The sequence below is a fragment of the Mastigoproctus giganteus genome, chromosome 8 (genome assembly GCF_048544385.1).
Source record: "Mastigoproctus giganteus isolate SK-2022 chromosome 8, ASM4854438v1, whole genome shotgun sequence".
Classification (NCBI taxonomy): Eukaryota; Metazoa; Arthropoda; class Arachnida; order Uropygi; family Thelyphonidae; genus Mastigoproctus; species Mastigoproctus giganteus.
Genome location: NC_143582.1, coordinates 212,553,816 through 212,575,584, shown reverse-complemented (window position 1 = coordinate 212,575,584; position 21,769 = coordinate 212,553,816). Strand labels below are relative to the sequence as shown.

The 21,769-nt window shown below is 40.3% G+C and overlaps 1 non-coding gene across 1 annotated transcript; it reads right to left on the bottom strand.

The window, feature by feature from the left end:
• Window positions 1-2,650: 2,650 nt before the first annotated feature.
• Window positions 2,651-2,724, bottom strand: TRNAT-AGU (transfer RNA threonine (anticodon AGU)). The gene has a single exon. It is a non-coding gene; the product is annotated as a tRNA-Thr (tRNA).
• Window positions 2,725-21,769: the final 19,045 nt, after the last annotated feature.

Sequence of the window (21,769 nt, the reverse complement as noted above, 5' to 3'; positions counted from 1 at the left end):
CAAACCCAGGGTCCTCAGCTGGATATCATCATTCTCTTTCTTGGTGACTTCTTTCTACTTCTCTCTCTCTCTCTCTTTCAGGGTAACTCGGAAATTTTTTTTTGGCTGGTGCAGCATAAGCCTCAGGCTTCCTTGCACCATAGGGCTAATAATAATAATAATAAATGACGTCAAACTGGTCACCAGCTCATGTAAGCGCTGCATGACCAGCCACATAGCTGTAATTTGCAAATGCAGTTATCTTGTAGGATTATTTTGTTCTTTTGCAGCAACCTTAACCTTCAAAGCAAACAAACCTGCCTTTATAACGAGTTACCCTGGTATTGCACTACTTTTAAATGGGCAAACTTGCACTAGGTTTGGCTTCACCAATAGGTTAACTGATAATTTTTCAAAGGTGAGACCTGCTATGAGAGTCTGTTTCAGAGCTAACTGGTCCCTCATCAGATAGAAGATGGTCTCTAGTGATTTGAAAAAGTTGTAATAAGCTTCAACTATATTGCAACTTTTAAAACTCTGATTTCATATACTGCAGCTCATACTGAACAACTGTACAACTATTTTGTCCGCATGTTGTCACTACAGACTAATCTACTATATGATGAGGGACCAGTAATTCTAAAACACTGTCACAGTAGTGTCTCATCGTTTGGATCTGCCAAAAGTAGTGCAATATCACAGTAACTCGTTGCAAAGGCCATTTTGTTCTGCTGTGAGAATTAAGACCATTACTTTATCTACGCATTTAAATCCTGCTGGCTGCAAAACGAGGTTAAAGGATAATATTTTCCTATAAACATCTTATAAAGAGGGAAATGAAACCTTTCTTTATACGGATTCTTATAAGACAAATGTGATACGAGTGCAAGATTGCTTTCTTAATATTTCCGGTTTATAAAATGTCGATTTTTTTTTTTGTAAAATATTTTACAAACGATACCTTTGTTTGGCTCGCAAATGTTTGAGGTAATTCTATGCAGCAAGCTGCATAAAAGGCGCAAATGTGGCCGAAACATATGTTCCTTGAGCCAGAAACTTCCATAGCAACAGCTAGATAAAAATAAAATAAATTTTCGAATAAAAATAATAATTATAATTTGGAAAGAACATCATGTGGTGCTTCTTCCGAAATATATTTTAAGCGAAAACACTATTACCACTAATAACAGAAACATCAGAGATTTGAAATTCGTTTATAACCCATTTCTAACACTATTACTATCATTCTATTGTCTACAACGCTTTGCAGTTATATTTTATATTTCATTTCTAACCTGCAGTAAAAATTTGTGCCACAAATTCAACAGTGAGACCAATCTGCGTTGTTAAGTTACAGTGGGATCTCGAAGTTGGGAATACACATCGTGCTTGAGGGCATTAAACGTATGACTAATTCGTTGATGCCAGTCTCATAAAACGAATAGCTATCTAAAAGTGTGTGGGAGTGGCTCTGAGACCTTGTTTCTTGTCTTCTGTCTCAAAAAGCAACTTTTATGTTCCAGACATTTTTCCGAAGCTTACCATCTTAGTTTACGACCTTGAAAAGAGTGAAAGTAATGGAGAAAACAAAATGAAGTGCTGGAATAGAGAGAAACCGGATGTGTGGCAGTAGCATCGGCTAAGATGGTTTATACACCGCCCACCATTTGGCTGTTTATATCTCTTCTTGCTTCTTCACCTAGTTTTATAGTGTTCCTGAGAAACTTTTACGCGTCTCGCTGGGTCATTTCCAGGTTCAGCTTAATCACTTAGAACAATTTCTTATTTAGAGAAGTTTGTTGCGTTATTTTACCCAAGAAAATATACGGAATACAATTTTCTTCCGCATCTAAATTTCCTGGTTTCCTGCTCAGATTAAAAAAATATAATCAGCAAAGAACTTGGAATGGCAGCCTCTCTTGTGTAATATAAATGGAAAAGCTAAAGGCGAGTGTATTTATGAGGTTTATCAGAATATTATATTAAATTTATATACCCGTTAAGGGCCAGACTAAGTAATTTTAAGCAGGCTGCTCTGCCATACTGTCGTTCAGCAGGTGGTGTCCTGTCTTGCCCTCGAGATATTTACATTTGATGGATGGCTTTCATATACTGTACTTGTATTTTGTAAAATTCTTCCTTGTTAAAATTTAACTAGTTTTACAAAGAAAAGATAGACATGAAAATGATACCTTGTTTAAACAATCGACTCATACCATATTATTCATACGGGCTATGAACCTATCAGATGTGCATGTAGCCCATCCAAAGAATATTAGGCGATTTATTCAAAAAGTAGTTGTAGCACTTGCAACTGGTAATGGGCGTAATCAAGAGTTTATAATCGACTGATTCGATTATATTCATATTAGTTGAATGATTAGCAGTTACTAACTACTATTCATTTAATTCATTAGAATATGGAAATCATTCGATTAATTTGATTATGACAAATCATTCAATTATACTAATATAAATGTTAAAAGTTTCTCTTTATACTCCGGGACGACCACACGGTCACAGGAGTTCACAAGATCGATAGAATACGAGAAACAGCACCACATTTAGCAGTCAGGGACTTGAACTCCGGCACTCAAAGCACGTGTACTTATGTACCCTTCCGCGTGACCACTTGGCTACAGCGGCCAAAAATAATGAAAAGTAACTACTAAGGCACCGGTGAGATTCGAACTCACGATCTCCTGTTTACTAGACAGGCGCTTTAACCAACTAAGCCACGGCGCCTACTCAGATCACAGCAGTTACTAATATCATTTCATTCATACGAATGATTAGTAGTTACTATTAGTGTAATTTTTGCGGAAATTATACACAGCAAATCAGCGCAAATGACATTTACTAAGAAATAACAGACGAATAACATAACTATCCCAATCAACAACACCCAAATTCAAAATACAAATCTCGGATGAGAACCTTACATTTCTCCACCATTTCAAAGAAAACAAATTAAAATATTAGTAGCACTTTGGAATATCAAACAAAAAATTACCAGCATAAAGAACGTCAAAATTATCATACAATATCAGAGGGCGCTCTGGTCGCGGAAGACAGTCGCTGGATTTTTGGCTGCTGTAAACGGATAAGTATTTTGATAATTTTACCGTATTCTTCGTTCATTAATATACTACATTGTGTTTTACAAAAATATTAAATAGGTTTAGTAGCGTTCGTTAGCTTCTTATTTTGAATTTAACTAGTGATTTTTGGAAATTACGACTCCCGGTGTTGGTGCCAATATTGTTGAAGTAGTCGCCATATTGTAATCGATAACAAATAGCGCAACGTATATATCTCGATCTGATAGCATAAGGTATAACGTAATACGAAGCATTGAATTAGGAATCTGTTAGCTTAGTATAGTATTATCAATTAATCAAAAATATCTATTAATCTTATTAAATTCCATTGTTAATTAAACTGTATTTAAACGGAAATCATGACCCAGACTAGAGCTGCGAAGCAAAGATCACAGACGTGCGAGAGCGCTGTGACTCGGGGGATAAACAAAGGGGGTTGATTCTCCAACGCATCACAGTCTCAAAAAATGTGCGAAATATGAAATGTTTGCTGAACTTTCTAAAACGGGACTTGATCTAGCCAAGGGATGGGTTTTTGCTTTAGTAAAGGCGATTACGATGGTCTGAGACAGTATTTAAATTCTATACAGTGGGACCAACTGATGATGTTACCAACAGCAATTTCAAAATGTTCTTTGAATGCTTTCAAAGAACTTATCTTGGAAGCTACTAGGCTTTACATACCAACCAAGAAATATTGTTCAAGGTTTACGCCTAAATGGGTGTCAGATGAACTAATGGACCAATGACAGAGAAGAAAAATGCATGGGATACATATAAATTAATATGTGACACAGAAGCCTATGATAGATATAAGTTGATCTGTTACCAAGTTACAAAGGAGGTTAGGCAAGCGAAGGCAGATTACGAGAAATCTTTGGCAAAGGATGCAAAGAAAAACAGCAAAGAGTTATTTACTTATGTAACTCTAGAAGGAAGGGGATGAATCAGATTGATCCACTTGATATCGATGGTCCAACAGTTGATGATCCTGCTCAGGTAACTAACAAACTAAATGAATATTTTGCATCGACATTCACACATGAGGAGTTACTCAGCGAGGGGAATGCCAGAGGTGTAATCAACTCTGGCAGTAAGCTAGATAATCTTGTAATAACTGAGAGTAAAGTGGAGGAGAAATTGTTGAAGATAAACACAAAAAAGGCACCTGGGGTAGATGGAATCTATCCAGTTATATTAAAGGAGGCAGCAAAGGAAGTAAGCAAACCCTCAGCCATAATTATGAGAACTTCCTTGGACTCAGGGGAGGTACACATAGACTGGAGATGTACCAATGCGACCCCAATTCACAAAAGAGGATCAAAGGCTGACACAAAGGCTGTGAGTTTAACTTCTGTTCCAGGAAAATTAATGGAGGCACTGGTTAAAGAAGCACTGCAGGATCATCTAGACAAGACTTCAGTTCTAGCTCGGACACAGCAAGGTTTTGTGAAGGGAAAGTCTTGCCTGACCAATTTGATTGGATACTATGATGCAGTCACTAAAGAACTGGATGCAGGGAATAACTTTGATATTATATATTTGGATCTTAGAAAGGCTTTTGATACTGCTGCACATGGAAGACTGCTGAGCAAATAGGAGCAGTGTGGCATTGGAGGCAAATTGCTGCTATGGATTGTTATTTGTTATTTGGTTTTTAGGAGCATTAGCAACTAAGGCCATATTGCTCCGGGATATGCGGTGGTCATTCCCTGACCTTTCCGCATCCTCCGTATTCGGTGGTGACGGGCTCGAACCCCGGTCTAATCAAGAAGCGTGTGCTACGCACTGCTGCTCCTTCCCACCTGGCTACGGAGGTGCCTGCTGCTATGGATAAAGGGGTGGTTGAGTGGGAGAAGACAGAGAGTGGTAATCAATGGATACTGCTCATCGTGGACTAATGTTATTAGTGGAGTCCCTCAGGGTTCAGTGTTGGGTCCATTATTGTTTTCTGTATTTATAAATGGTATTGATGATGGTATATCAAGCTTAATGTCCAAGTTTGCAGACGATACAAATGTTGGCAGGGTTGTTAAAGACACTACTGACGCTATGCTGCTGCAACAGGATCTGGAAAGATCCTGTTGAGCAGATGGGCTGAGAGGTGGCAAATGAAGTTTAACATTGACAAATGTAAAGTACTACATATGGGAAACAGTAACCCCAGAGCAACGTATCAATTCTGTGGTACTATACTAACAGTGGTAGAGAATGAAAAGGACCTGGGGGTAATTGTGCAGGCAGATATGAAGTTCACTGAGCAGTGCAGACGGACTGCAAGAGTAGCTCATGGTGTCTTGTCAATGATATATAGGAATTTTTCTAGTAGGGATAAGGAGGTGATTATTTCCTTGTATAAGGCAATTGTCAGGCCACACCTTGAGTACTGTATACAGGTCTGGAGGCCTCATTTCAAGAAAGATGTAGAGCTGCTGGAACGAGTACTGAGAAGGGAAACAAGATTAGTGAATGGAACAAAGGGTTGCTCTTACGAAGAAAGGCTTAAGTTTTGCAAATTACAGTGTCTGGAGACTAGGCACTGGCGAGGTGATCTGATAGAGGTGTATAAAGCCTTGAATGGTTTGAGCATGCTCAATGCTGATGGGATTCTCCCTCTTGCTCAGAATAATCACCTGAGAGGGCATAAATTCAAATTGAGGAAAGACAGATGTAGGATAGGTGTGCGGAAATTTGCCTTTAGCCAGCGGGTAGTTGGTTGGTGGAACAGATTTCCATCCCTTGTTGTGGAAGTTGATAGCCTAAATAAATTTAAGGCTCAGCTGGACAGGTATTTCGAACGAACGGAGAGGTGAAGTGGAAGTTTTCTTTTTTTTGGCTGATTCTGCATAAGCTTGCTTTCTTGCATCATATGCCTCTACTAATGCTAATGCTAATGCTAAAGAAAAATGTCTTTGTGTGCTAGATGGCTAGAGTGTCAAGAAATTAAGCGCCCACTCAGCGTTCTGATGGGTGTCTATGAGAGCTTAAGGTGTAGGGTAAATGCCCTCGAAAAAATTAATATGAGGGACCCATCAAGCTCTCAGTTCTCCAGCTCAACCGCAGAGCTCACTTCTGTGCATCAGGTAATACAACGGCAATCCCCAAGGCAGAATGCGCTGGTCCCAAAGGAACTAGTTATTGTTGTTGACTCTATTGTCAGGGAGACGGGAAATATATTGTGCAAGGGTAGGTGGAACAGGACCAGGTTATGTCTGCCAGGGGCAAAAGGTGATGACATTGTAGAATAGACATCACCTTTAAGGGCACAGAAGGTAATATTGTTGTACACGTTGGAACTAATAACATTAAGAGTAAAAGATCTGCAGATTTACTCAACAAGTACAGGTCATTGTTGGAAAAAAAGTCGCGAGTTAGGGTTGAATATGAAAGTGACTGCATTTCTGCCCAGACACGATAGGAGGGAGTATATGATGAGAGCCTTGTCGATCACTTCGGCCGTGGAGAGATTGTGCAAGGCCCAAGGGGTGAAATTTTTTTCAGCCTGGTCTGTGATTGTTGACAGGAGAGACTGCTTCTACAAGGATGAGGTACACCTAAATAGAAAGGGTGCAAGAATATTTGCTGATGCTATCGGGCAGTGTTAGGTGGGTCGGAAAACTGCTTGCTTGAGGGGGGGGGACACAGATTGAAAGGTTAACAGTGGCCGAAGGCAGAGGCAAAACTGATTCTTGCACTGCTTCTATTGGAATGAGCAGCAGCATGGAAAGTAAGGCAGTGGAGATTTCCGGGACGGTCGAGAGTCATAGTGGATCAAATAAATACATGGACTGTGTTAGGGTAACTAAGAGTAGAAACTGGTGCATGTATACTTGCATGTACACCAATGCTAGGAGTATAGTTAATATATTTGATGAGCTTGAAGTGCTGGTCAAGACATCAAATGCAGATATTGTTGGGGTTTCGGAGACGTGGTGTCACACAGATATAAGCGTGCAGAGTTGGAAATTGGGGAGTACAATGTGTACAGAAACGATAGACAGGGCAGGAAGGGAGAAGGGGTTATGCTGTTAGTTAAGAAACACATAAAATCTAAGGAAATGCATCCAATTGATTTTGGTGGATAACGCAATGTTGAGTCTGTTTGGCGTGACATAAGCACTAGGAAAGGAAAAATTAGAGTATGTGTGTGTTATAGGCCTAATGAATCTGATCAGTATAATGAGCAATTGTGCAGAGAAATAGAGTGGGCTAGTAAATCAGAATGTCTTATAATGGGAAATTTTAACTTTCCAGATATTGACTGGAATTTGTGGGTTGGTCACTCGCAAGTCTTTTTTGGATTTATTGGATGACTGTTTTCAATAGCAGCCTGTTCGAGAAGCAACCAGAGGGAGTAATACTCTTGATCTGATTATCATCAGTGATTATTCATGCATTCAGAATTTTCATATAAAGGAACCATTGTGATCACTGAGTGACAGTGATCACAATGTACTGATGTGGGAATTAGTTAAAGATGTAACTACCATCTTTAACCATTTATCACAACCCTCTGCCTCCTGCCCTGAAGCCATCCTTCTATCCATCTAAGGATTTTCCCAGTGATTCCAACCTGTTCCAGCTTATAAAGCAACCGCTCATGTGGGACTGAGTCAAAAGCCTTGCTGAAATCTAAATAAACAATGTCGAAATTATTCCCTAAATCCAGCTCATGAGTAACCCTTTCAAAATAGCAAACCAGATTTGTTAACCATGATTTACCCTTTACAAAACCATGCTGAGTATCCTTGAGAATTTAAATTCTATCCAAATGATCCTGAATTCCACCCTTGATCATTGCCTCCATGATTTTCCCTACTACTGAAGTCAGACTGACAGGTCGATAATTTCCCACTTCACTCTTAGAACCACCCCTATGTATGGGAGATACATGGACACTTTTCCAATCCAGTCTAGTGATGCTCGCATAATTAGCCTCAATGGTTCAATGCACTCACTTGCAGCCTCCCTTAAGATTATAGGATATATTCCATCAACTCCAGGAGCCTTACTGGCCTGTAGGCTCGAAGGTTTTTTCATTAAATAAACTTGCGAAATTTCAATATCATTAATTACATATTTTTCAACTTCGCTCCCACAATTTCCCATAGCCACAAAAGGGTTTTCTTCTGTAAATATCGATGCAAAATAACTGTTGAGTTCATCTGCAACGGCAGCTAGTGTATTTAATACTATCCCCTTTCCCTTACGTAAAGGTCCGATCTTGTTTGTCCTACTCTTCTTGGCATTTATATATGTGAAGAATTCCTTATCCACCCCCCCCCCCCCCCCTCTTTGCTCTGTTTGCTAGTGATTTCTCAAAAACTGCATTTGCCTGTCGAACCTTTTCTGTGGCTCTATTACAGATCATCTTGTAGCTGTTATAGGCTTCAGTACTTTTTATTGCTCTGCAACCTTTCCATGCCATCTTTTTCTGCTCAAGTAATGTTGCAACTTCACTATTCATCCAACTTGGAATCCTCCTCGTGGAGTATTTTTTTAATGATAAATACGCATTCAAGGCATCTGTGATTAATGTTTTAAAAGCATACCACAGTTCAAATGTATTCATTCTCTGTGCGATATCGGCCCAGTTAATAGAGGCCATGTAGTACCTTAAGGCATCGTAATTTCCTTTTCTGAAATTATAAACCATTCCTTCACTACTACTGTTTTACTACTGTTACCTCTCTCATCATCATCCACTGTAGAACTCCGTGATCACTTCCTGCTATTGGTTCCTCTACTGTCAGCCCTGTTATGTCATCTGATTCATGGGTGATGATGAGGTCTAGGATATTCTTTTCTCTAGTACTTTCCCTGACATGTTGATACAAATAACAGTCATCTAGTTGATTTAAATATTTTGTTCCCCATGTCGAGTTTCCTTCCCATTTACTTCAATCAATTAGAGACAAATTGAAATCACTCATAATAAGACATTAACGCTTACTTGCCCATTCCATTTGCATGTAGAGGCTTTTAATCTTCACCATCACCTGGTCTGTAGATTACTCCTACTCGCATTATACCTTTGTTTCCAACTATCTCACACCATACAGTTTCTATATTAGCATGTGAAACATCTGAATCCGGGAAAGCTATCGTCGCACTCAGGCCGCTTCTAGTAAGAAGCATTACCCCACCACCCCTTCTATCTGCCCTATCCTTCCTAAATACATTATACAAGCCGTACTGAAACTCATCATCCCCAATTTCCGGGTGGCACCACGTCTCCGTAGGCCCTATTATGTCAGCATTACTTGTTTTAACCAGCAGTTCGAATTCGCTCATTTTATTGCCGACACTTCTAACATTACTATATAAACAATTAAGACTTACTGTTCTTTTATATTTAACAACCCTAACACAACCCTTGAAGTTTTTTAGGCTCGCTTCCCTGGTATTAGCTAACCGCTCACTTGAAACGTTTTTGCCCCAAGAACATCTAGATAATGTCCAGTTGGGGTAACAGATAAGAACGCTTCAGGTATGTTCAAGAGTTACTTTGACCAACATTATTAGATAAACGCGTGTCAGTATTACCCACATTCCCCCTAACTAGCAGTTTTCCTGAACCTTTAAGGTATCCTCAATAATACTGGCAAAAACTTTTGCACCACCTTTGTTTAAGTGTGTCCCGTCTCTACAAAACAAATTCGTTCTAAATACAAGTGTGGGCCATGCTGATAGAAATTTCCCCCCTAAAGCCTTGCAGAGTCCTTCAAGTCTTGAGTTAATCCACAAGGCTTTTAACATATAATCCCTTCTATCGTGTCTGGGCAGAATTGCAGACACATAGGCACTGTGGCCTAGCTCGCGGCATTTCCTCAGCATGGTCCTGTCTTTTTCCAACAAATCGTCAGATCGTGTACGTTTAATGTCATTAACACAGGGTTCTTTGTCTTCACAGAGTTCTGTGCTACACAAACAGAGTACACAACGCGGAGATGGGGGAAACCCCTGGTGCTGTCAGACACTTTTGTATGTAATCTCATTTGTTCTACTATGTATTAATAAACCCATATATTATGTCAATGTAACCCTGCTAGCTAATCAAAATAGGTGTCGATATTGCACCCTTTTGGCGTAAACGCCGTACAGTGTTTAAAACTGAATAAATAAATACTAATGGGCATAATCGATTCATTCGATTCTGTCAAATCATTTGATTCATTCGATTATACTCACACCAATGGAATCACACCAATGATCAGTTATTAGATTCGCACATGTTTATATTCGGGAGGTTATTATTAATTCATTCCATTATGATTAATAGTTAAGAGACTTACTTCGTCATCATCTCAGTTGACAAAGAATATTTTCGCGCTACACAGTGTTTATTTTCTTCTTTGAATGAGTGAATAATTTTATTCAATAAAATTGACTTTTAATCACGTAAAATTTTCATTTACCGTTTGCGAATCAAATATATTATGAACGAAATACGTACACATATACATTCAGTAATCATTGAATTATGACCACCCCATCCATAATGGACTATGCCGCATATCTCGCAGTAAAAAATTTAACGACTTCGTACACTAGAGCTGTGGTAATTTGCATGTGGTCGTGCAAGTCAAAGTGACAAAGTAGTAGTTATGGGACTTAGTACAGATATCACGGAGTTCCAAAAGTGCATGATTGTGGAAGCTCGTGCATCGGGTACCTCATATCAGAAAAGGCATGTCTTGTCGGTTGTTCACGGCCCACTTTGGTTAAAATGTACCAAAAATGGTGTCAAACGGGTCAAATCACCTCCCGCTGACAGAACTGTAAAGGACTATAGGACTACGCAAGATGGATGTTCTTAGCGAAGGTGCAGCGCATTGTACGGCCTCAACAGCAGGTCACTTTCGAGAACTGACAGCTCAATACAATATGGGAATGCAAGAACAATATCCCAAGTGACGATGCACCGCATACTCACACCTATGGGCTCCATAGCGACGACCCAAGAACACCTCTCTCTCTCTCTCTCTCTCTCTCACCGCTGACCATCAGCGACGGCGAATGCTGTGGTATGAACAACACGCTGGTTGGACAGTGGAGGACTGGAAACGACTATGCTGGTCGGAAAAGTCCGTATACCTGGTGCAACACGCCGACCGACGCCTTCGTATGCAGAGTAAGTAACACGAGTCCACGGACCCATGGTGCATAAGTGCCAACTAACTATCCAGGCAGATGGCAGTGGTTGCTTAATACGGAGAAGTGTTGCTGGCAAAAACTAGGACCTCCATTGTGTATGGCCCAACGTTTCACTGGTGAGGTCTACCGCCAGCTCTTGAAAGATCAGGTGATCCTTTTCATGTTGCATTAGGCGCCTCCGTAGCCAGGTGGGCAGGAGCAGCAGTACGTAGCACACGCTTCTTGATTAGACCGGGGTTCGAGCTCGTGATCCACCAAATACGGAGGATGCGGAAAGGTCAGGGAATGACCACCGCATATCCCCGGAGCAATATGGCCTTAGTTGCTAATGCTCCTAGAACACCAAATAACAACAACAACAATCATGTTGCATTGCTGTCCGGGAAAAAAATGCAACATGCACTGTGCACGAGTGGTTCAAGGAACGCAGTGAAGATATCACCCATCTTAATTAGCCTCCAAATTCGCCTGAATTCAATCCAATTCAACACCTGTGGGTTGTTTTGGAACGGGAAGTGAGGCATATGAACACGTAACCGTCATCCATTCTGACACTGTGGAAAGCCTTGCTGGCAGCATGGCTACAGATCCCTACGGATGTCTTCAGGCATCTAGTGGAGTCAATGCCTAGTTGAATATGGTTGCTATCCGTGCGAACGGTGGCCCAACATGGTATTAGGTAGTTGGTCATAATTCAGTGATAACTTAATGTACTCTTAAACTATGTATAAGAAATTACTCTCTATTTCAATATTGCAATACTAGTGACCGCTTTGTATTGATTCTCTATAATGCTCAGCTTTCTCGCCATTATCTAGCGTCTGCACACCCTGTGGGTGAGAAGTTCGTAAATAAATAAAATAAATAAATAACACTGGTGAAGAGCATTAGTTTTCTCACTCCGATGATTTTCTTTTTTATGCGCCCTCTCAATATATAAAGCGCCTACTGTCTTCATCATGTCCATCTGCAACTCGAGTTTCAAAAGACGGATGAAATTTTATATTTTCGTAAAATTTGGAGTTATCTCTGTACATAAATAGGAGGATGTTTGAGATGTTTGAGATGTTTAACCATTACTGGACAAAAAAAAAAGGCTAACTCCAGATTATGGGTACACCTTGTTGCCGCGTTGCGGGCCCAATTCGAGACGGATTCAAGCAAAAGAAGTGTGGGTTTTTTAATAGATTTTCATTTTTGGCTAGTGAAAAAAAAGGTTAGGTTAGTTTACGCCAGTAATTCGGGACGGATTCAAGCAAAAGAAGCCATTTCCTCCGAAGGCGTAAACATAATCTGGAATATAACCAAAAAAAAAAATTAAATAAATAAATAAAATAACGGTCATACCGAACGCCAAATTTTTAGCGTGTTCTCTTATTTCCTAGAAAGGTTTTAGGATCAATTCCGATTCGACAGTTCTCAGTTTCCCTCCCCCTCTAACAAATATCTCTAGTACTTTCCGATGTTCAAGCATTACATTCATGTAACGCCGTACATCCGAATCGAATACAAAATTTTCAGCGTATGTTTCATTGGTCCCTGGAAAGCTTTTAAGACCAATTCCAATTCCAAACTCCTTCTCCACCCTCCAAAAGGAATTATATAAATGTAATTATGATTTGGGCATTACTTTAGAAGAAAAAGTTTGATAAACACCAAATTTTCATCAATTGTTCTGTTGGTTTCTGTGGAGATTTTTTTCCAATTCCAATTTCATAGTGTCCAATCTCTCCCACGGAAACGTTGCTATGAATCTGGAACAGCACTCTGTTTCTTTTCAAAATTTCAGCACCTATGTAGACTATTCCTTTGAACCTTGATACTAAATGTCATCTCGATAAGTTAATTCATGTCCCCTGTGCATCCGTTTCCCTTTCTCTTAACGTGAACATCACGTAGGGAAATTCTGGCAAACACTTCCTTCTTGAGTACAATATAAAAAAAAAAAAAAAAATTTTAAATTTCGCTACGTCTCAGATGTTTGGGCATTGCTAAAACATTAAGAAAAAGTCAGATTGGCACCAAGTTTTCAAAACATGTTATTTCATCTCTTTGGACTGTTGACGTGATGTTGTTATGTGTTCTCTAGTACGTAACAAAATTGCGTCTTCTTGTGGCTGAAGCAGAGCCACTCTGATTTCATATATTATATTGTAAATACCTTCTGCACATGATCTTCATCCTTTTAAAATGATGGAACTATTGGCGATTAATTTCTGTGACTTCATTCTCCTTTTTGGTTATTGAATTTACAGGAATGGTAGGATCCTAATCCTCTGCAATTACTCGCTGATTATTTCTAAAAAGAGAATACCTGTTGGTGGTACGTACAAACAAAGAAAAACAAGCTAAGATAAACCTTCCTGCGTAGTATAAATACTGAAATAATTCTACGAATATAATTCGAAATTGAAAATCAGAAGTTTGTTCAACTTATGAACTGCACTGAGAACATCGATTTAGAAATACGTGACTTGCTTGAGAAAGGTTTTGTGCTTCTTTTCTCAGAATAGTTCACGAACGACGACTGCGTGGGTGACCCTTCTAGGTGAATGTAAATATTTGCGACAAATATATGTTCTGAAGATTCTTACAGCTATCTGCACTTCGCACTTGAGCAAACAGCTGCTTTAGCAGGCCTTATGTTAAGCCATTTCCTGCAGCTTTTTTTTTTTTCTCTATACTCTAAACAAGGAAAAGCGACACCCTAGAAGTAATGTTTGGTCACATGCAGTGAAGGAAGTACGTGTTTATAAACGACAGGGCTTTTTCACCTTTTGTCATGTGCGTCCTAATTCATGTGTAATATTGGTTTCCGGAAGGCGGATACGCTTCTCTCTCTCTCTCTCTCTCTCTCTCTCTCTCTCTCTCTCTCTCTCTCTCTCTCTCTCTCTCTCTCTCTCTCTCTCTCACATACAGTGGCTAAGCGGATTTTCCTGGGTGGCCGAAACTTTCTCACAGACTTTCTTAAATATATTTCAGAATGCTTAGATACGAAATCAAAATACTTGAATTGAAATCACTTCACCTATGTAAAGTTTTTGGAACGCAGTTATTGTTAATAGAGCCCATAAATCAACATTTCACAGATGATATTTTGATCTTCGGATCTGCAATGATTTTAATCTTGCTGTTACATGATCACAAAAAACACCAAAAGACCACACTTAACAAACTGTTTTTTGTGATGGTGTAATAGCGAGGTTGTAATCTTTTAAAAGAGAAAAGAAATTATCAAATGTATAATTTGCAGATTCTATTAACACTACCTTCCAAAAAGAATTCGGACATGTGTCGATTTCACAATGACGTCATTGTGAAACCGAACGACAGACTGCGGTAGGTATAGTCCTCCATTCATCCCGCAGAACAGTATCATTTGCGCTACTGATGTGGATGTGCTGATTTGGTTCCAATTCATCCCATAGGTTTACACGAGTACATGAGTGTACTCTCGTAATTCTACTCATGTACATGAGTGTACATGGTATACTCATGTCCATGAATGTTCTTGTTTATACTCCGCCACGACCACCAGGTCAGTGGAGTTTACAATAAATCGTCAATACCGATTTCAATCGTATTTAGCAGTCACGGGCTTGAACCCAGGTCCACTCAAAGAGCAAATGCTACTGCACTCTCGACCTCCACCACTCGGCTACGCCAGGCCTATCATTCTTGAACAGCATTGGTGCTACGGCATTGGATTTTATTCTGTTGAAACAAACATTGGTCTAACACCAAAGAATTGATACATCATAAGGAATATGAAATTCTCCGAAATGTTAAGGTAGGTGTTGGAATTCATTGTTCCCTGCATAACCACTAAAGATTCTAAGGCATACCATACGAAACAGTCTCACGCCATAACCCTTCTGTAAACTTCATTGTTGGCACACTGCATTCTAGCAGCAGTCGTTCTCCAGACATCCTCCACCCGCCCGTCTGATCCGAATAGGGTGTGGTGAAATTCGTCATTCCATGGAACCGATTTGCATTGCTCTATGGAACAATTATGGCGTTCGTTGCACCTTGCAAGGTGAAACCGCTGATTGCGGTTGGTTATGTTTGGATTATTCGCCGCTGCTCTTTTATGAAAAACGAAGTGTGCATCTTGGTACGTAGTGTGTTTATATAGATATCAACCCCTGTTGATGACTTAAACTCCTAGTTTATGTTTTGCAGAGATGTCTAACGAGATTGTCTTACTACTTTTCTTAGTACTATTTGGTCGCGGGGAATGCGCCTCCACAGTCAGCGTTACTCTTCTCTCTGTGTAAATATGGTTTTATATGGAATTATACCTCCTTTATTAGACTGGCTAACTGGCCATATCACTCGGAGAAATACCAAATTAAGATCATAGACCACTACTCAAAAAATTTTACATCCCTAACAATCGCTGAGGAGTTCCAAGTATTCCTCAACGATCTTCGCTCGGACCCTTGTTATTTAACATGTATACCAATGACCTAACCAAAATTAATTTCCCACGCGGTGTTAGGACCCTAATGTATGCCAATGACATAAAAATATTTAATTGCTCACATAACAAGGAGCAATGCTACTTTTCATATATGTTTGATAACAAGGCGGTTAAAAACAATTTAATATGTCAGAGTATGACCTTTGCCGACCGCAGAAGTCACTTTACTTATAGTATAAATCAAACCATTAAATTAAAGATCTTTACCTATAACTGTTCTTTTCAAATACACATAAATAGCATCACATTTCGAGCATACAAAAATATAGGATTCATCAAGCGGTTCGCATCTTCTGTAAACAATTCTACTCTTATTAACACTTTATTTACTTAAGTAATCTTTCCAACACTAGATACGACGTTCACGACACCACTGTCGTGAACGTCGAGTTCCAATCACGACGTTGTCGACGGAACGATTCGGAAGCCACTTGTTTCAGATTAAAAGAGAATCCACTTTCAGTGGATTCTCTTTTAATCTGAAACAAGTGGCTTCCGAATCGGCAGGCGATTGCCAATACCAAATTTCTTCAATGCCCTGAGCATGGTATGGGTTGAAATAGGGCAGCTCTGGGTTTGGTTGAATTCAGATGTTATTTGCTGCACACTGGATGTCCTATTTTTCCGTATAGTTCTCCTTAGAGTACGACACTTTCGCTCTTGAAATATAGTTTTTCTGTCACATTTACGCCTTTGAGATGGATTGCTTTTCACGAACCAGTTATGTCTTTCGTTTCTTGAATCGTGGATCCTGCTAAACGTCCACCCACGATAAGACCTTTTTCAAAGTCTGATAGATCACGCGTTTTCCCCATTCTTGCTTAAGATTACTACAGTCGAACAGCCTCTGCAGTCTTTATACTCAAGGAAGAAACACGTCAATACCCCACATCACACTTTCCTTTGCATCTATTTACATTTCTTTGCATTTCTTCTCTCTGTGTCTGTAACTGTCTTGATACAAAGTTTCCTATTTTTTTGACAAGTGTGTGTATTTTATAATAAATAATGGTTCTAATTTTAAACAAACGTTTAAATGTTATCTAGAAATATATATTATTTATTTGTTCTTTTAAATGTATCATTAAAATTGTGTTCTATTATTTTTATACTATAACGATGTCATATGATGCAACCCATTGCAACCGGATGCATCATTTGTAATGTGTTTAAATCTAAATAAATAACACCGCCGACGGTGGATTTTATATGGTGTAGGTTGTTATCAATTTCATGAGTCGACAAACAAGCAATGTGAAATCCAACAATAACACCCCACTCGAAATCAGTCAGCTTGGCTCTAAGTGCCACAAGAAGAACTAATTTGTGTGGCTCATATTGCCTACCCTACAAGCCCTAGCGAGAAGCACAGTTGACAGATTCGTTGTTTTCCCCCTCACAGGTGGAAGAGACATGAGTTCGAACCCCGTCTATGATATATATGAGGAATGTTTTTGAAGTTTTTTGCAACGTGGCTGAGTTATTCATTCTCAGAAGAGAGTAGCATAGTTTTTTTCCCAAGGGCAACTCGGGATTTTGTCCAGCAAACAGCAAATCCACGACAGAAGACAAGCAATATGGCCTAAGCCGCAGATCGCTTATAACTCTACAAAACAAACAGTTTTCTTTATATCCGGTCAGAGACACTTGTTATTATGAGAGAGGCCCAATGGTCTATGAAAACAGGGGAGTTTGATATTGTTTTGGAGGGTAGTGTAGATACGCATCCTCCCGTCCGCTCGAAATAACTGGAAACGGGACTCATCGGACCAGGAGACCCGTCTCCAATCATCCAAGGTCCAGTGTCGATGCTCTTTCGCCCAGTTGAGGCGTAGAATCCTGTGTCGTGGTGTTAGCAATGGCACCCTGGTGAGTCGACGGCTCTCGTAAACTGTTGCGGAGACGATTCTGACACCTCCCTCGTTGAAGTCGGCGGTGATTTGTGCCACTGTCGCTCTCCGGTTTGCTGAAATAAATGCGAGACAGACGTCGACGGCCACGTTCATCCACCACCTTTCTCCGCCCACAGCGCTGTCCACGATGAGATGTTATTCCGGAAATGGTGTATTCCCGATAAACTCGTGATACTGGCGAATGGGGATAGCGCAATCCCTCTTTCAAAGTCGGTTAACTCACGACGTTTATCCATACTGACATCGAATTACCGTCTACGTGGATACAGTGTACCTATATGAGCATTCCCTCAAGAGCATTCCCATGCCCAGGCATGGGAATGCTCTTGAGGGCCTTGAGGCCACTCTTCGGGCCTTTAACCTTACACGGTTAGTGACGCAACCAACTAGAGCGTGTCAAGCGCTGGACCTAATCTTCCACAACTTAAAAGATATCAAACTCCTACCTTTGGATTCTAGCTGCTGGCCGGTAGGCACCCTTATAAAGCCGTTCCAAGAGAGGAGCAGATCGATCGCTTATAGCGGATCCAGGCGAGATAAACAGCCATAGCTACAAAAGGATGTCTTGCTACCAGGTTCACACGAAGGAGAGATTCTTTGGTTTATGCAGAATGTACGCAGCCTAAAAAACAAGCTTCATTGCCTCCAGACTCTCCTATTGCTTAATGAGTTTGATGTCATCTGCCTTACAGAAACATGGTTAGCGGCAGATAGACAGCTTGATCTTACCCATTTTAACACCCCTTACAAACACATTGGAAATCACAGAATTAACGGGCGAGGCGGAGGTGTTGAAATCCTGTTCAACGATCGCTTCCAGCCAATAAGGACACGAGTGAGCCAGTCTAACAACTTTGAGGCAGCCTCCCTGACGCTGAGGAGTCCTCTTCTTCAAATCCAATGCTGCCTGGTTTACCTTCCTCCGGACCACAATGATGACTCTAGAGCAGAGCTGCTCACGTGGTTAGCAACCAACTTAATGCCTAAAATTCCAACTGTTGTAGCAGGTGACTTTAACTTGCCACTGCCCAGGCATGGGAATGCTCTTGAGGGCCTTGAGGCCACTCTTCGGGCCTTTAACCTTACACGGTTAGTGACGCAACCAACTAGAGCGTGTCAAGCGCTGGACCTAATCTTCCACAACTTAAAAGATATCAAACTCCTACCTGCCAACTTTCGATTCCAATCTGATCACTCGCCAATTGCATGTAAACTATCCTTACAGAGCCATTTCCTTGGGTTACCTGACGAGTACTCTGCTGAATTACCTAGGATAGCCTTCTCTACCAAATATCTGAAGCCAGAGATCATTCTCCAATGCTTGATTGGGTTTGACTGGGGGCGTCTCTATTCTGAGCCGTTGGAGGATGCCATTATGCTCTTGTCGGAACAACTGAAGTTAATTGCACTACATGGTGCAGCCAGAATCACCAGGAGTGCTAACAGGTCGAATCGGGGTTTCAATAAGGAAACTAAGATGGCTTTCATCAAGAAGCAGAAAGCCTACCGGAAATGGCAGAAAACTCAACTTCCCTCAGACCATTCCGTCTTTAAGAAAGAAAGAGCTTGCTTCTTGAAAAAGAAAAGGCTGGTCCTTAACCAAGCTGTTCTGAATAGGTTGAAGAGTGGTAGAAGGATCCTTTCGAATCATCATCATCATCTAGCCATTGACAAAAAGCTTGTCCAGGAATGGGCACAGTTCCGCTTACAGCAGGCAGATTTTCCTGACTCTGATTCCTTTCTCTCGCAGGAGGACTGGTTACCTAGGGCACACTTGTCTGAAATAGAAATAACTAGAGAGACCCTAATTGATGTCATCAATAAACTACCCAACAAAGCCACTGTAGGTCCGGATGGTTTCCCACTCTTTATTATCAAAATTTGCAGCCCATATATAGTCGACCTTCTCCTTCACCTTTTCAGACAAATCCTGCAATCTGGAATAGTTCCTTCAATTTGGAAAACTTACCATGTTAAGCCCATTCCAAAGATCAAGATACCCAAATCTCCTAAAGACCTGAGACCAATATCCATCAGCTGTTCTTTACTCAAAATTTTCGAAAACGTAATTCAGCCAACAATTGCCCAGCATTGCTTTGCACACAGGCCCGAGTACCTCCATACCGTTCTACAAAGGAGATCGACAACTACCAATCTTCTTGATACCCTCTTCAGAATTCAGCACACCCTTAACAACAAATCACAGATTGATATCATATTCCTCGACATAAAATCGGCCTATGACAGAATACACCTCCCAGCTCTTTTTACCATTCTGAAACACTACTTCGGCCTGGCGGAAACCTTACTTCAAATTTTGAAGCCTATTTTACTTCCTAGACATCTGTCTGTGACCCACAATGACTTTCAAGTAACTATTGGCGTCTCAAGAGGCATCCCACAAGGAAGTGTACTGTCAGCTATCCTGTTTGCAGCAGTTTTGGAGCCTTTCCTTGCTCAGAATCCGAACTTTGTTTCCTATGCCGACGATCTGAAGTTCTACGTGAGCTCAGATCATAATCATCAGATTCATGATATCAACCAACAAGCTTCTAGGCAGATATTGAGCTTGGAAAGTTATCTTGCCACAATAGGGCTGCATCTGAGCCCTTCCAAATCAGCACAACTGACAATAACCAAGAAGAAAGCCAAAAATGATATCCAAATCTTTGTGAGTGGGGAACCGGTGCAAAAGGTGACCTCTCATACTGATCTTGGCCTCACCTGGGACGTTGGGCTCACATTTCAGCCTCACTTTGCCAGGATGAGGCAGAAGACGTACGCTGCTCTTTGGGCAGTGCGTCAAGAGCTCGTTGGTGTGCATCAGCCAGCGCTGCTTGTTCGGCACATCCTGAGGTGTATTACGCCGATTCCTCTCTATGCTTCGGAAATTTGGTCATCTGCCCCTGCCTCATACCTTCAGAAGTATCTTAGTTTAGAGTACTGGTTGCTTAGATGGATGAACAGGGTGGTAGGCCACCCCCTAACTATCTCCAGATCTGTCCTACAAGCAAATCTAGGCACCACTCCCTGGAGACATATCATCATGACAAAAAATGTTCTCACGCTTGCACGGCTTATAACGAGGCGAATTGATGCTCCATCAGTATACGCATTAATCTCTGGCCCGAGGAGGGCAAGAGGGAAGCACCCCGACTCCTGTCTCCCTCTACACCTTACTCTGTCAAACATTGATTCCCTGAGGAACATGTTTCTAGCCAATTGTCTTCGGATCTTCAATAAATTTAGGATCCACCCTGATAGGTTCTGTGAAGACGAGCCCTACAGGAAGGAAATCCTCAAGAACTGTTACCAGATTATGAACCTATAATACTCACCTGCTCCTGGACAGACCTTTTTTTTTTTTTTTTTTTTTTTTAACTTGCCTACAGTATTTGTATATGACAAAGACTTTCTGTCTTCATGTAATCATGTATATTACTGTATATTTTGTACATTATTGTTTATTTAATCCTGTAAAAGTCTCGGGTCGAGCACGAATGTACCCTTGTTTATTGTACATTGTGTTCTTCGCACCTTAGTCTGTATTCACACCCTTCTGGCACAGAGCCGTCCCGGGGTGACCCAAGGTTTCTTGGGAAATAAACTGATTTTAATAATAATAATAATAATAATAATAATAATAATAATATATACCAGCCGAGCGGTGGGTTCGTCCACTAGCGAGAGGGATGACAGCGCCACGTTTCCCAGGAACCAGGTATCCCATGAATTCTGTCCTTTCAGTGTATATTATCATTCTAGACTATGTTAACAGGTGATAATATAACAGATAAGATTTTGGGTAATGCGTTTATGTGTAAAGGAAAGAAAAATTTATTTTATCCAGAGACTTTGAGAGAAAAGCGGAACCTTGTCCTGTATTAGAAAGGGGAGCAACTAAGATGCTAAATAAGTGAGTAACTAAGATAGAAATAAGTGATTTGTAGTATATATATATATATACTGTATATGAGGACATATTTGAAAATAGTCGATGATGTGTGTGAGATGGTGAATTTTCCTATATCATAGTTCCTATATACGAGTATGTAAATTTAAATTTGGAATTGTATGTACATATATATAAATTTTATTTATTATATATTGTTATTTATGTATATTTTGTTATA